Source organism: Hemitrygon akajei, chromosome 13 (genome assembly GCF_048418815.1).
Source record: "Hemitrygon akajei chromosome 13, sHemAka1.3, whole genome shotgun sequence".
NCBI classification, from domain to species: domain Eukaryota; kingdom Metazoa; phylum Chordata; class Chondrichthyes; order Myliobatiformes; family Dasyatidae; genus Hemitrygon; species Hemitrygon akajei.
In genome coordinates, this window is record NC_133136.1 from 49,587,731 (window position 1) to 49,603,070 (window position 15,340).

Here is a 15,340-nt window from a genome sequence, read left to right on the forward strand (position 1 = left end):
ATTATTTGCATGGAACAAAAACTAACTGCACGTTAAATGTTCCATTTTCAGATAACACACCCATTTCTCTGTTCCATTCCTACTTCCACTAGTCCTTCCAGTTTAACTCTCCTTGAGTACACTTTAACTATCTCTCCCTGCCCACCCAGAATCATTTGACGAATCATTCCACCACTACTGCACACACCCACGACGCCCCCCCTCCCTTTCATCTGGCTCCACCAATTACCTCACAAATCTGGCCTCACCCTTCTTCCACACTTCTGTATACTGGCCATTACAACTACCGACCACACAATGCTGGTTCTGATGCAGGCTCTTAGCCTGAAATGCTGACACATTCCTTCTGCCTACACAGATATTACTTGATCCATAAAGTTCTTCCAGCAATTGATTTGTTGCTACGGAAATGGGCCTTTCGGCCTATCGTGTCCTCACGATGGTGGTGGTGGTGGTGGTGGTTTCTATGCCACTGTGTTGAATTTCTTCATGACAGACATGGACGAGGAAATGCATTTCAAACATTTTCACATGTTGGCAGGTAGATTCAACGATTTGGTTCATCGATTTCACGTCGGTGTACAGACATGGTGGAGGAGAAGCAACCCGAAATGCGTAGGAGGAAATGCGATGCTACCAAGCAGACCAGTCACAGTTGTTGCAGTCTGCGTCGCACGAGTTACTTTTTTGGGGAGGTGCACATCACCCTATGGCGTAGGGTACGTGGTACCTATGGCGTAGATGCGATGCACAAGTATAAATCAGCCTTAAGGCACTCTAGAATTTTTTTAAAATACAAATTTTGTTTTTAAGATGTTTATTTTTCGTCTTCTGCATTAGTGTGTCAGTGGAAGAAAGCAAATTTTAGATTTCCAAACATCAATTTTCTAAAATGTTAAATGTGAGAAAAATTTATGTATTTCATTAGAGAAAGTAACATATTAAGTAATAGACCACTTTTCAAATAAAAACTCAATTACTTTGTAAGTATATAGCCCAGTGCACGATTAAACAAAGATAATCAACAGGTGCTAATTATCAATGACAATGAATTGAATGAACGAAGATTAACTGAAACAGAAATGGGTGTAGAAGGAATCAAGCTGGGTGAAGGACAACAAAACTAAAAGGTGAGGGTGTGGCAGATGTGACAGTTTAACCTTTAAGTCAACAATTCTTACACAATCTCAAAAGTGAGCACAGCAACAAGACACAAGATGGTCATCCTACATCAGCAAGGTTGTTCCCAAGCAGAAAGTTAACAGCAGACCGGAGTCTCAAATGTACTGTCCAAGCTCTTCTGAAGCAGCACAAAGAATCAGGCAAGGTTAAAAACTAGAAATGCAGTGGTTGGTGATGGAAACTGAGCGCAGCAGATGAGATTCAACAAAATGACCTCCCTTCTAAATCAAAATTCCAGCACTGCTATCAGCTCTGAACTTACAGAAACCACCAGAACCCAAATACATCTCTCTACAGTCTGGAGAAGACTTGTCACAAGTAGTCTTTGTGCTGCCAAAAAGCCATTCCTCTGAAGTGGAAACAAAGCCAAGAGACTCACCTGCCCAAAAAACAAAAGGACTGGTGTGCTGATCAATGGCAGCAAGTGTTTTGGACTCAATCAAAATCTGAAAGGCAGTTTGTCCTTAGGATTGTCCTTGGATAGAGAATTGGTTGGCAGACAGGAAGCAAAGAGTGGGAGTAAACGGGACCTTTTCAGAATGGCAGGCAGTGACTAGTGGGGTACCGCAAGGCTCAGTACTGGGACCCCAGTTGTTTACAATATATATTCATGATTTAGACGAGGGAATTAAATGCAGCATCTCCAAGTTTGCAGATGACACGAAGCTGGGCGGCGGTGTTAGCTGTGAGGAGGATGCTAAGAGGATGCAGGGTGACTTGGATAGGTAAGGTGAGTGGGCAAATTCATGGCAGATGCAATTTAATGTGGATAAATGTGAGGTTATCCACTTTGGTTGCAAGAACAGGAAAACAGATTATTATCTGAACGGTGGCCGATTAGGAAAGGGGGAGATGCAACGAGACCTGGGTGTCATTGTACACCAGTCATTGAAGGTGGATATGCAGGTACAGCAGGCAGTGAAAAAGGCAAATGGTATATTGGCATTCATAGCAAAAGGATTTGAGTACAGGAGCAGGGAGATTCTACTGCAGTTGTACAAGGCCTTGGTGAGACTGCACCTAGAGTATTGTGTGCAGTTTTGGTCCCCTAATCTGAGGAAAGACATTCTTGCCATAGAGGGAGTACCGAGAAGGTTCACCAGATTGATTCCTGGGATGGCAGGACTTTCATATGAAGAAAGACTGGATCGACTAGGCTTATACTCACTGGAATTTAGAAGATTGAGGGGGGATCTTATTGAAACTTATAACATTCTAAAGGGATTGGACAGGCTAAATGCAGGAAGATTGTTTCCGATGTTGAGGAAGTCCAGAACGAGGGGTCACAGTTTAAGGATAAAGGGGAAGCCTTTTAGGACCAAGATGAGGAGAAGCTTCTTCACACAGAGTGGTGAATCTGTGGAATTCTCTGCCACAGAAAACAGTTGAGGCCGGTTCATTGGCTATATTTAAGAGCAAGTTAGATATGGCCCTTGTGGCTAAAGGGATCAGGGGGTATGGAGAGAAAGCAGGTACAGGGTTCTGAGTTGGATGATCAGCCATGATCATACTGAATGGCGGTGCAGGCTCGAAGGGCTGAATGGCCTACTCCTGCACCTATTTTCTATGTTTCTATGAGAGCTGAAGAGTGCTACATGGAGGAGTGTTTGCAGCCGACAGCAAAGCATGGTGGAGGTTCCCTGCAGGTTTGGGGCTGCATTTCTGCAAATGGAATGGGTGATCTGGTCAGCAAGAATGTAATCCTCAATGCTGAGAAGTACAAGCAGATTCTCATCCATTATGTAATACCATCAGGGAGATGTCTGATCGGCCCCAACTTCATTCTGTGGCAGGACAATACCTCAAACACATGGCCAGGGTCATAAAGAACTATCTTCAGCAAAAAGAAGAACAAGGAGTTCTGCACAGATGGTATGGTCTCCACAGAGCCCTGATCTCAACATCTGTGATTACCTGGAGAGATAGAAGCAAGCAAGACAGCCAAAGCCTGCAGAAGAACTGTGGCAAGTTCTCCAAGATGCTTGGAACAACATACCAGCCGATTTTCTTGTAAGACAGTGCATCTAAGAAAATTGATGCATGCAGTTTTAAAAGCAAAAGATGGTCACACCAAATATTGATTTGATTTAGGTTTTTTTTTACTGCTCATCATAATGTTTTTTGATATTTGGAAACTTCATATTTTTGAAAGCATCTTCACTTTACTGAGCTTTCTTTGACATGTGCCAAAGATTTTTGCACAGCATTACAGGTTCCTCTGCAGACCACTGTTGCAACGGTTATGAGTTACTATCACCTTGCTGTCAGCTTGAATCAGCCTGGCCATTCTCCATTGACCACTCCCGTTAACAAGGCTCCCCCCACCCCACAGAACTGCTGTACACTGGATGGTGTTTGTATTTCCAGACCATTCTTCACAAACTTTGAAAATCCGAGATTCACAGTTTGAGATACTCAAACCACTCCACCTGGCACCAACAATCATCTCATGGTCAAAGTCAATAAGATCACATTTCTTCCCCATTCTGATGTTTGGTCTAAACAACAACTGAACCTAATGATCAAGTCTGCATGCTTCCTTCTTTTGCACTGAGTTGCTGCCAAATGATTGATTCATTAGACATTTCCATTAATGAGGTTTACAGGCTCAAAGTACACATATGTAACCATATAAAACACAGGTTCATTTTCTTGTTGACATACTCAGTAAATCTATAGAATAACCATAACAAAATCAGTGAAAGACTACCCAACTAGGGCCTTCAGAGTACAGAGGACAACAAAGTACAAAAACAAGGAATAGGAATAAAAATAAATAAGCAATAAATATTCAGGACATGAGATGAAGAGTCCTTGAAAGTTCAATGGGACAGTTCAGATATTGGGCAAGTGAAGTTGCAAAAAGTTGTCCCTTCTGGTTCAAGGGCCTGCTGGTTGAGGGGTAGTAACTGTTCCTGAATCTGGCAATGTGTCAAGTCTCCCGTACCTTCTTCCTGATGGCAGTAGTGAGAACAGAACATGTCCTGGGTGGTGGGGGTCCCTGATGATGAAACACTAGCAGTCAAGCCGCATTCATGTAGATGTGCTCAATGGCTTTAACCATGATGGTCTGGGCCATATCCACTATACTTTATAGGAGTTTCTGTTCACAGGCATAGATGTTTCCATACCAAGCTATGATGTAGCCAGTCAATCGACTTTCAACTACACATCTATAGAAGTCTGTAAAAGTTTTAGATGTCATGTTGAATCTTAACAAACTCCTAAGGAAATAGAGGTGTTGCCAAGAAAGGTCCTCTGGAATACTAACACCTAGGAATTTAAAGTTGCTAACCCTCCCACCTCCAATCCTCCAAAGAGAACTGGCTCATGGACCTCTGGTTTCATTTTCCTGAAGTCTATAATCAGCTCCTTGGTCTTGCTGACATGGTGTACAAGGCTGTTGTTAAGAAACAACATTGCCAGATTTTCAATCTCCCTCTTGTGTGCCGATTCATCACCACCTTTGATTCTGCCATGACAGTGGTGTCATCAGCAAACTTGAATATGGCATCAGAGCTCTGCTTAGCCACACAGTGATTAAGTATAAAGTGAGTATAGCAGGGGGACTCAGCACACAGCCTTGTGGTGCATCTGTGTTGATGGAGATCATGAAGGAGATGTTGTTTATCTGAACTGGCTGGGAGGTACTGAGGCCAAGGTCTTGGTGTGTATTGGTTAGTTTTGAGGGAATGATGGTATTAATGCTGAGCTGTAGCCAATAAAGAGCATCCTGATATCTTGCTGTCCAGATATTCTGAATTTGAGAAGAGCCAATGAGATGGCATCTGCTGTGGACCTGTTGCTCCGGTAGGCAAATGAGAGCAGAACCAAGTTGCTTTTCAGGCAGGAATGATCTCCTTCATAGCAAATACAATCAAAGGCAAATAAAACCACAGTGCAGAGATTTTACCACACCTACCATTAGTTATCACCATAGCTGTTGAATCAAGTGATCTAAGGACTGAGGAAGCCAAATTAGGTCAAAATGGTCTACTTACAACCAATAGTTTCTTATTTCTAAAGACAAAGCCACAGAGAATCCTGTACCTCTCTTAACGTTGGTAGAAATCTACAGGAAAAACCCTAATCACTACAGTTTAGGAATGCCATGGCCACCTTGACAACCTTATTCTTTATTCTAACTGTGTGTTTCTTGTAAAAAAAAGTATAATTGATGATTAATTTATGTTTATAAACGCTGCTTATATGATGCTCTGTGACTGCTGCTGTAAATAAGTTTTTCCATTGCATATATGTTTGTGCATTGGGCAATAAACTTGACTTTGAACAAAACCTACAAAGAAACAAATTCAGACTATCAGATGGAGATAAATACACAAGTGAGGAAAATCAAAATATTTAGTGACATACAAGGAGTATAAACTTGCTTGTTAAATGACTGATTAGGCAGCATTATAATCTTCTGCAATACTGGTGCTTTAACATCACAAAGCTAAATGACTGGGTTAATTTATTCTGTAAATTGCAGCACCAATGTGATTATGGTATGATCACTGAATATTCATCCACAAGCTAGTCCCACATAGGTGCATGTTCAACAGTCTCAAGGCTCTTGTCATACCAAGAAATAAAATAATTTCAGTAAATCTCTATCTCCAGAAAAGGCATCTCCAAATTCTTCATTTTTTAAAAAACCTTTGGCTAAGTGTGGACAAAAATATAATTCCTTTTTCTATCACTTTCTCCTCCACAATTTTGTTTTCAAACCCTTTCTTCATAACTAAAACTATGTTTTACACAGTGTTTTAACCCATTCATATGTCTCTTGCTTTCTTTAAAAAATTCCTTCCCTGCTATTTCTTCTCCTCTAACAGTTGTTTACTCTACTTCCCAGCGCTCTGGTGCTGCTGTATGCTATATCTCAGTAAATCGGAAGAAACTGAACGAATCTCAAATGGCATGGAGGGGGTCTGTAAAGAGAACAAGGCATTTCAAATCAAAATAGCAAAGGAAGGAGGACAGCAAAATTGAATATAGTGAGTAGGAACCAGAATCATCACAAATGAAATGGATGGCCTTTCCTTAGAGTACGAAGCTTCCTTTGACAATAAGCAAGCTGGTCTGAGTGGAATCTGGTAAAGGCACACACTCAAATCAGACCAGCTTGCTTATTGTCAAAGCAAGCTTCCTATTCTTAGGAAAGGTCATCCATTTCATTTAACTTGTTGGTCCATGACCTCCTCTACTGTCTTGATGAGGTTAAACTTAGGGTGGAGGAGCAACATCTCATAATGTATCTGGATTGTGAAATGTTGCTCCAACCTGATGGCATGAGCATCAATTTCTCTAATCTGGTAATTTCTTTGCCCCCCCCCCCCCACTCCATTCTCCATTCTGGTTCCCCTCTCACTCCTCTTCTCTTCACCTGCCCATCACCTCTCTTTGGCTCCCCTGACAAATCCCTTTCTTCTATGGTCCAATGTCTTCTACTAACAGAGTCCTTCTTCAGCCCTTTCCCATTTCCACCTATTACCTCCCGGCTTTTTACTTAGTTCATCCTGCTCACCTGGTCTCACCTACAACCTGCCAGTGTACTCATTCCACCCCCACCTCGCCCACAACCACTTTCTCATTCTGGCTTCTGTCTCCTTCCTTTCCAGTCCTGATGAAGGGTCTCAGCTGAAATGTCAACTGTTTATTCCGCCCCATGGATGCTGCCCGACTTACTGAAACTGCCAAGCATATTGTTTGCTGCTCAAGATTTCCAGCATCTACAGAATCTTGTGTTTATCGTTTAATTCGTTTGTAGGTTGTTCTTCATGCAATAACATAGTTCAGTGATGTGAAAGGTCACAAATATAAAAAGTAAAAAATGAATTCCACTTGCCCAGTCCCACTTCATTCCTATTGTCCAAATTAGTGCACGTTTCTTGTAAATTTAAGTTCAAAATTTCTTACTCCAAATCCAAGGCAAAAGTTACCTTCCACCTTCCTGAGTTTCTCGACACATCTAAATGATCAAATGCTTGTCAACAACACTGTAATGAGCAGGAATACAGCTGACCACAGTGTATTTTCAAACAATTTAATGTGTTACCAGGTGTGCAGAGTGCCATATCAATATTGTCAGATGTTATGAAACAGTACCATCAGCAGGAACACATTGAAGTCTCCGTCCTTTAAAATACAGTTGAGTGAACAAAGTGTCTGCCATCTGTCACTGCATATTAAAAACATGTTCAGATATCAATTCTCTATGTTCATATTACAGAAGATATCAGCTTGCTGTATTTTAACAGCAGATATCAATTTTGTTACCACTGTCACACATTTCCATTCTCCAGACTGAGTGAAATTGGCTGGTACAGAATAATTAATAACACTAAAACCATACAAAATTAAAATGAGCCAACACATCATCATTAATTTTATTTGGGTGGGCTGCTCAAAAGGCACTCTGCGCAAATTTTAAATAAGGCTTACTACAACGGTGAAAACAATTTAAATGTTGACTGGATGAAGAATGTGCATATATTTTTGATCTTGTGTACCATTGCCTTTTCAGCAATATATGATACGACTGAATTCACCCAGAATAAATTGCATTAGTGATCACTACTGAGTGAAAGTGTGCTGGACACATCTTTTTGCAATTCATGTTTGTGCATCTCACATTTTCCTAGGATCAATTATGCAGCTAATAACAGCAGTTGTAATGCAACTGACACTTCCACATAAAGAGCCTCCATAAAGTTAGATGTCTTCATTTTAAGTTTACTCTGATTAGACAGATAAAGTAAATTTTCAAAGGGCTATGTTGTCAATTAAATATAGTGGTAAGTCTCTGCTAAACTGAATAAGTAACTAGCCCAGAGTTGCAAATTGGAATTTTTGACTCAGTTAAAAATTCTGCAACATTTGATAAAAACAAACTTTTAAGCATAGTACTTAGGATCAATGTTCCCTCTAATTTATAATGATCAGTGTGCGCAAATATCTTGGGCTGTGCAATTTTTGGCCTAGTGACAACATGTGCACGCTGAATTTTATACAGAAAGGTATTCATTTTAACAGCTAGCAAAACACTGTCAATAAGAGCTTTGATCTCCTTTGGGTTTGATTGTTTTTGCTCTCGTTGATCTGCACTTTCACAGAACATACGTAGCAGGCCTGTAGCAGATAATGTAGGATTTTCTTGAAAGTTTCTGCACACCATCCATGTGATTCGCTTGCTAAATGACACTTCAAAAACTCAAGTTTCCAAAAATCACTCCACTTCTTCCTACTTGCAAATTCTCCAGCAACTGTTGCATCATGACAATACACGAGGGTACCACCAGTTTCAGTATTGTACACAAATATTTCTCGTAGCTGCAGGTTCCTGACCTCATGAGCTCTCGGTGTAGCAGTTTCTACCGTTTCATTAAGCCATTCCGCTTTAATGAACCAGTTTTTTTTTAGCTTAATGCCCTTTGCTTCTTTGGAATTCAGAGTGAATCAACAATTTCTTCAATAAAAACAGTATAAATAAGCCAGTTCTAAAATCTCTAGACACATCATCGCAAACTCCATGATGTGAATACCGTCCACATCAGAAACCAGAAAAGGAAATGTGACTGTATCCAACTTTGAAATATACTTAACATGCCAACGAGGTAGAGGGTGACACCCTTTTTGGCATTAGTAGCAAAAGATGTGTGCGCATGCTCACCTTAGAGGGAACGTTGCCATTGACACAAGTGAAAGATGTAAGAACACAAGAAAATAAGAGCAAGTGTAATCCATCCAGCCCCTCAACTCAGCCTTACCATTCAATCCAAATAGCTGAACTACACAGGACTCAACTCCATTTCTGTGTCAGTCCCCAATGGCCCTCAATTCTATGAGCTTTTAGAAGTTTATGTACCTCCTCTTTAAATACCTCCAATAAACTGGCCTGTACGGCGGAGAATTAGAGATTCACCACCCTCTGCAAGAAACTGCAATGCACCTTAGTCATCATGTAACAAAACTTAAACTTTCTTCTCCCTACTTATACTGACTGAAACAGTTGGAAATGCAACTTTGTTTAGTTGATTTTACTCATTTACCATGTGTTCATAGGTTTTTGGAGCTTTTCCAAAGCCATCAGATTTCACCAATGCTAAATTTATTCATTTATACAACACATGTTACAGCATGCAAAATATGGAACAAATGATATTTGTGATTTTCTGATTACACACAACTTTGTACCAAATCTTAAATCAATAACAAACTAAATGTTAGTGAAAGAGTGGAGGTCAACTTGACCCCCATTTTAAAATCTTTCCAAATCCAGCTCCACTTTGAAGAAGTTATTATATTGTTACATTGCTTTGTGATATCAGAATCATTTCCAAAGCAGCCAACTACCCAAATCTATTTCAAAGGGGGGAAAAATAAGTCACATTGTGCATGCTGAATTTTTCAGACTACTAAATAATACTAATTTTGTTTGGTCATAGATATCACAGAACAACAAGAGCCCATTTGATCTCCTTGATTGTTTCTTTAATAGGACTAACTCTGTTCCTAATTATTCCCAATCCCTTTACTATCTGTAACTTTAAGCCTGATGCCCTGGTCACTTTATGCTGAAATTAGAAAAGAAAATCATTCACCTAAAATTCAACAAAATAATACAAAAGAAAAGTATACAGAGTAAAACAAAGGTTGTAACCCAAGCAAAATGCTGGAGGAACTCAACAGGCCAGGTAGCGGCTATGAGAAAAGTACAATCGACATTTCGGGCTGAGATGCTTCACCAGGACTGGGAAAAAAAAAGTCCTGTCCTGATGAAGGATCTTGACCCGAAACATCACCTGCACCATTTAACATAGATGCTGCCTGCCTGCCACGTTCTTCCAGCATTGTATGTGTGTTGCTTGGATTTCCGGCATCTGCAGATTTTCTCGTTTGTAACCCAGCATCCAGTCATTATTTTCACATTATAGAAATTGTTTTCTGATAGTTACTGTAGATAGTATAGCTCTTGCCAATAACATGGACATAATGAGCCCTAATGGAATCCCTTCCAATATGGGTTCATAATTAGTCTCCTCAAGAGGCTCATCATGAACTCAGAATTAGCCCTCATGGAACAAATTTTCTCCATACCTTTTTTCCTATAATTGGTTTCAGCAACTATCCAAAACATTTTCTTGGAAGCAGAATTACTTAAGAACAGCTTGATTGACATCATTCATCAGATACTTACACTGGTCACTATATAAACTAGTAATGAATTTGAAATCAAAATAGATATTCCCTTTCCCTTCCACTTATATCTGACAGTGCCTAAAGCTGTTTGAATGTTTGTCTTCTTACTTGAACATATGTATGCATGCGTATACACAAATAAATGTGAAAATTTGTAAGCGACATAATTTTGAAACCTTAAATTTTAGAAAATGCACTTTCTGCGCTGGCTACAATATAAACCGTAATTTAGAACCCATTTATTCTGCTCAGCATTTCCCTCTGCATAAACATTATATGGTAGCAAAAGAATAGATTTTATGCAATTCCACAAAGATTACTACATTTGGTTAACATATCTGCAACTCAGGTGAGAATAATTCTGTAGATCTCAGTTCCTTGGCTCATAAAATTGCTGAAAGGTCAGAAGTAAAACATTTCTCTGGTTTAAGCAACTAAAAGAACTTGAAGAATTCTTTCTTAAAGAACAGTAGTATTTTGTAAACATTCAAAGAATTCTGAACTCAACCACGTGATTTGACAAGTAGCTTAGTGTTTTTTGACTATTTAACATGTCAGGTTCTGCACTCTCCCATTCCTTACAAATATGAATAACCTATTCTGGAATTTAATACTGTTTTAGTATTGAGGTAACTCCCAATACATCTGAGTCATATGCCCAAGTATACTATCTTAAGCCCTGAACTTCACCTCTTAGCAAAAAAAATATTTCAACAAAAAGACCATATGGCCTAAAGTTTGATGAAAACACAAGCTCAGTGAAGAGTAATCTCCAGCAGCTGTCCATGAACCCATACAACCACATTCCATATTTAAGGGAAGGGCTCAGTTTTGTTATGGGATGGGGATATCTCACCAGGAAGAGTACGTCAACAGTGTCTGTCATGACTCCCTGGCTGTAGTCCAAAAGGATTGATTAAAAAGCACCAAGTATTTAACAGTTTTGCTCCTAACAGAACACATGCAGATGACATTTCAATAGCAATTATTACATTTATGTTCTGCATATCAGGGCCTTGGTTAGGTCTCTACAAATTTTCAACTAATTAAGATAAAATTTCCTAGAGAAATAATTTACAAGAGGGTCAGCAGGTAATTGAGCTTCAGTAGATGAAGGAAAACTCAAAATAGGGACCACCAATGCCTTATTTGAGAAGAATTCCAGAATCAGAAAAAAATGCTTATATATTAAATAATTTTCCATTTTATCTTTTTTAATATATATTATCATGTATTGAATTGTACTGCTGCTAAGTTGACAAATTGCATGACATATGCTGGTAATAATAAACCTGATTCTGATCTCAGTTCAATAAGTTAACAAATTTCACCATGTCAAAAGTGCAGCTATCTGCATAATTTTGCTAAATGTATCATACCACCCTGACCATCTACTAATCAAGACACTGCCTACTAGAAGTATCAGTCATAACTGAGATATTATATATATATATATAAATAAATAAAAACAGGCTTCCATGGCAACCACCAAGTACTCATCGACACCAATACTATTTTACCAGCACTTGGTCCATAACCTATGTGTTGGTGATTCAAGAGCTATCAATTTAAGTGTCTTCACAGCAGGTACATGTTAAACACTGTGAGAGTACATGTCTCCATAACTTCAAGCAGTGTGCTCCAGACACCAACCACCCTCTGTGACAATGATTTCCTTCAGATTCCCTGCAAATCTCTTGCCCCTCAACTTAAAGCTGCGCAATCTAGTTTGAGATACCTCTGACTGTGAGCAGTTGAAATGCCAGCAGTGGCAAGGCATCGGAAAATTGCTACCATCCTGCCTTTTCCTCGTGTAAAGGGAACAAATCAAGGTCCACAGATACTCACACTTCTGCACAGTACAGTTTTTCGCAACATGGAACAGAGAGCGTTTATAAATCCGTGGGAGCAATGGATCATTGGTCTGGCAACGATGGTAGGAGTATGGCACAGGTGTCAGATAAGGAGTGCCTGGGGCAGGGGGTGATGCAGGTGGAGACACACCCAGCACTGAGACACCAGCCAAGGTTACTTGATTCAAAACAGTTGGTTTATTGATCATTACAGAATGCCTCTCTGGTGCTTCCCTCTCCCTTTCCATCCATTTACAATGAGATCTAGGTGTTCTTGTACATCAGTCAATGAAAGCAAGCATGCAGGTACAGCAGGCAGTGAAGAAAGCTAATGGCATGCTGGCCTTTATAACAAGAGGAATTGAGTATAGGAGTAAAGAGGTCCTTCTGCAGCTGTACAGGGCCCTGGTGAGACCACACCTGGAGTACTGTGTGCAGTTTTGGTCTCCAAATTTGAGGAAGGACATTCTTGCTATTGAGGGAGTGCAGCGTAGGTTCACAAGGTTAATTTCCGGAATGGCGGGACTGTCATATGTTGAAAGATTGGAGCGACTGGGCTTGTATACACTGGAATTTAGAAGGATGAGAGGGGATCTGATTGAAACATATAAGATTATTAAGGGATTGGACACACTGGAGGCAGGAAGCATGTTCCCGCTGATGGGTGAGTCCAGAACTAGAGGCCACCGTTTAAGAATAAGGGGTAGGCCATTTAGAACAGAAATGTGGAAAAACTTTTTCACCCAGAGAATGGTGGATATGTGGAATGCTCTGCCCCAGAAGGCAGTGGAGGCCAAGTCTCTGGATGCATTCAAGAGAGAGTTAGATAGAGCTCTTATAGATAGCGGGGTCAAGGGATATGGAGAGAGGGCAGGAATGGGGTACTGATTGTGTATGATCAGCCATGATCACAGTGAATGGCGGTGTTGGCTAGAAGGGCCAAATGGCCTACCCCTGCACCTACTGTCTATTGTCATTTCTCTCTCCCTCTCCATCCATTTCCCTCTCCCTACCCCTTTCCACTCAGTCCACAATAGAAACCCATATCAGAATTAGCTTTATCACTCACATCATGAAATTCATTTTTTGCAGTAAAGTGCAATACATAAAATTACTTTTAGAAGTGTGCAAAAGTCTTAGGCACCATAGCTATATATGTGCCCAAGACTTTTACAGAGTACTGTACATATTATGAAAGCACACAACTTACACCAAGAGATCGCAAGTAACGCCACACAATTGCATTTCTCCACACCCCAAGTCTAGTGTCTTGTATGCAGCAAACTACTACAACCATTCTGTCCAATCACACATCAGACTGCTATAAATGACGAACTATTAACTTGAGAGTGCAGGAGTAGATCTGGTTGAAGAAAAGTATTACCAAAATCCAGAGACCAGTGATTAAACCTGTTACCTCATTAGATGTTCAAATGTGTGACCCCTGGACTCCAAAAGTGCAAGAGATGCAATTGCAACCTACCACATCTGTTAATATCTCCTAACCAAAGCGAGAGGCTAAATGGTTTACATGAGGGACAAGGACATTACAAAATCAAGAGGGTACAAATTAGCAAATCAGAAGCTACAGAAATAAGACAATGAATGGAGGTCAAAGACAATTTAGTTGAAATTTGAATTTTGAGGGACAGCAGAAGTGGAGTTGGAATAAAGAGATTTGATGGGAGGGTAACTAAAAATTCAAAATCTTCACTTCTGATGGGCACGATGAAGCCACAGGGCAACAAGTGACAGGACACTAAGCAGGAAATAAAAGAAAACTAAAGAAGGGTGGAAGTTGAAGACAAGAAATGAGAGCCACTCTGTTTCAGAGGCTCAAGGAGTAAAGCGAGAAAGACTTAGCATTGGATGCAAGGATAGGACAACCAATGAGACGCGAGGGATGTGGTATGGGAGATGACTTATTATGCGGTAAGCAGGCAGTGTCTTAGTATGTTCAGAAAAGAAAACCAATTGAGGAGAGGAGCTATGGAAATATTTAAAGGATTATTAAGTTTAGGATCGCAGCAAAAGAGTAGGAAATACAGCGAGTGCTGGAAGTTTAAGGCTGATGAAAGAGCAGTAATGAATGGAAACGTGGCAGCATTAACAAAGAGAAAAAAGACAAATAGGGTAAATGAGACTAGCACATGTTCAGGGAGGCTGCAACCAATGGCGACTCTACTAGCTTAGAGGAATACACAGCATCAGTGACCAGCTACATCAGCAAGTGCATTGATGATGTAACTCTGTCCAAGACCATCACTATACGCTCTAACCAGAAGCCATGAATGACTGCAGAGGTGCGTGCGCTGCTGAGAACCCACGAATCCGCCTTCAGAGCAGGCGACAAGGCAGCCCTAACAACTGCAAGAGCCAAACTGTCCCAGGCCATCAGAGAAGAAAAGCATGCATACGCCCGGCGAATCGACAGCCACTTCCAGGACAGCGGCGACACGCGGCGCATGTGGAAGGGCATCCAGGACATCACCAATTACAGAACAACATCACCTGACTGTGCAGGTGATGCCTCCCTCCCAGATGCGCTGAATAACTTCTACGCCCATTTTGAGGCGGAAAATAATGTGGCGGAGAGGAAGTCCACCCCTCCTACAAATGACCAGGTGCTGTGTCTCACTGTGGCCGATGTGAGAAGAACCCTGTGCAGGGTCAACCCACAGAAGGCTGCCGGACCAGACAACATTCCTGGTAGAGTACTCAGAGGATGTGCAGACCAGTTAGCAGATGTTCGCACTGCCATTTTCAACATCTCCCTGAGCAGTGCCACCATTCCAACGTGCTTCAAGGCCGCCACCATCGTCCCCATGCCGAACAAGTCTTCAGTGTCCTGCCTAAATGACTACTGTCCCATTGCACTCACATCCACCATCATGAATTGCTTTGAGAGACTCGTCATGAGGCATATCAAGATCCTGCTGCCCCCCTCAATGGACCCCCTGCAGTTTGCGTACCGTCCCAACCGCTCAACAGATGACGCCATTGCCATCACCCTCCACCTGGCCCTGACCCACCTGGACAAAAAAGACACATACGTTCGGATGCTGTTCATAGACTTCAGTTCAGCATTCAACACAATCATC

The 15,340-nt window shown here is 40.9% G+C and overlaps 1 protein-coding gene across 6 annotated transcripts in view; it reads right to left on the reverse strand.

The window, feature by feature from the left end:
• slc7a2 (solute carrier family 7 member 2) overlaps nucleotides 1-15,340 on the reverse strand; it is a 131,229-nt gene that overhangs the window by 96,036 nt on the left and 19,853 nt on the right. The window contains exon 1 of one of the 6 annotated variants that reach the window (XM_073064581.1): nucleotides 230-248. The exons of the other annotated variants lie outside the window; for them this stretch is intronic. The gene's annotated coding sequence lies outside the window, so the exon portion shown is untranslated. Of the gene's footprint in view, nucleotides 1-229; nucleotides 249-15,340 lie in introns of those variants that run through there. 6 annotated transcript variants of the gene reach the window in all.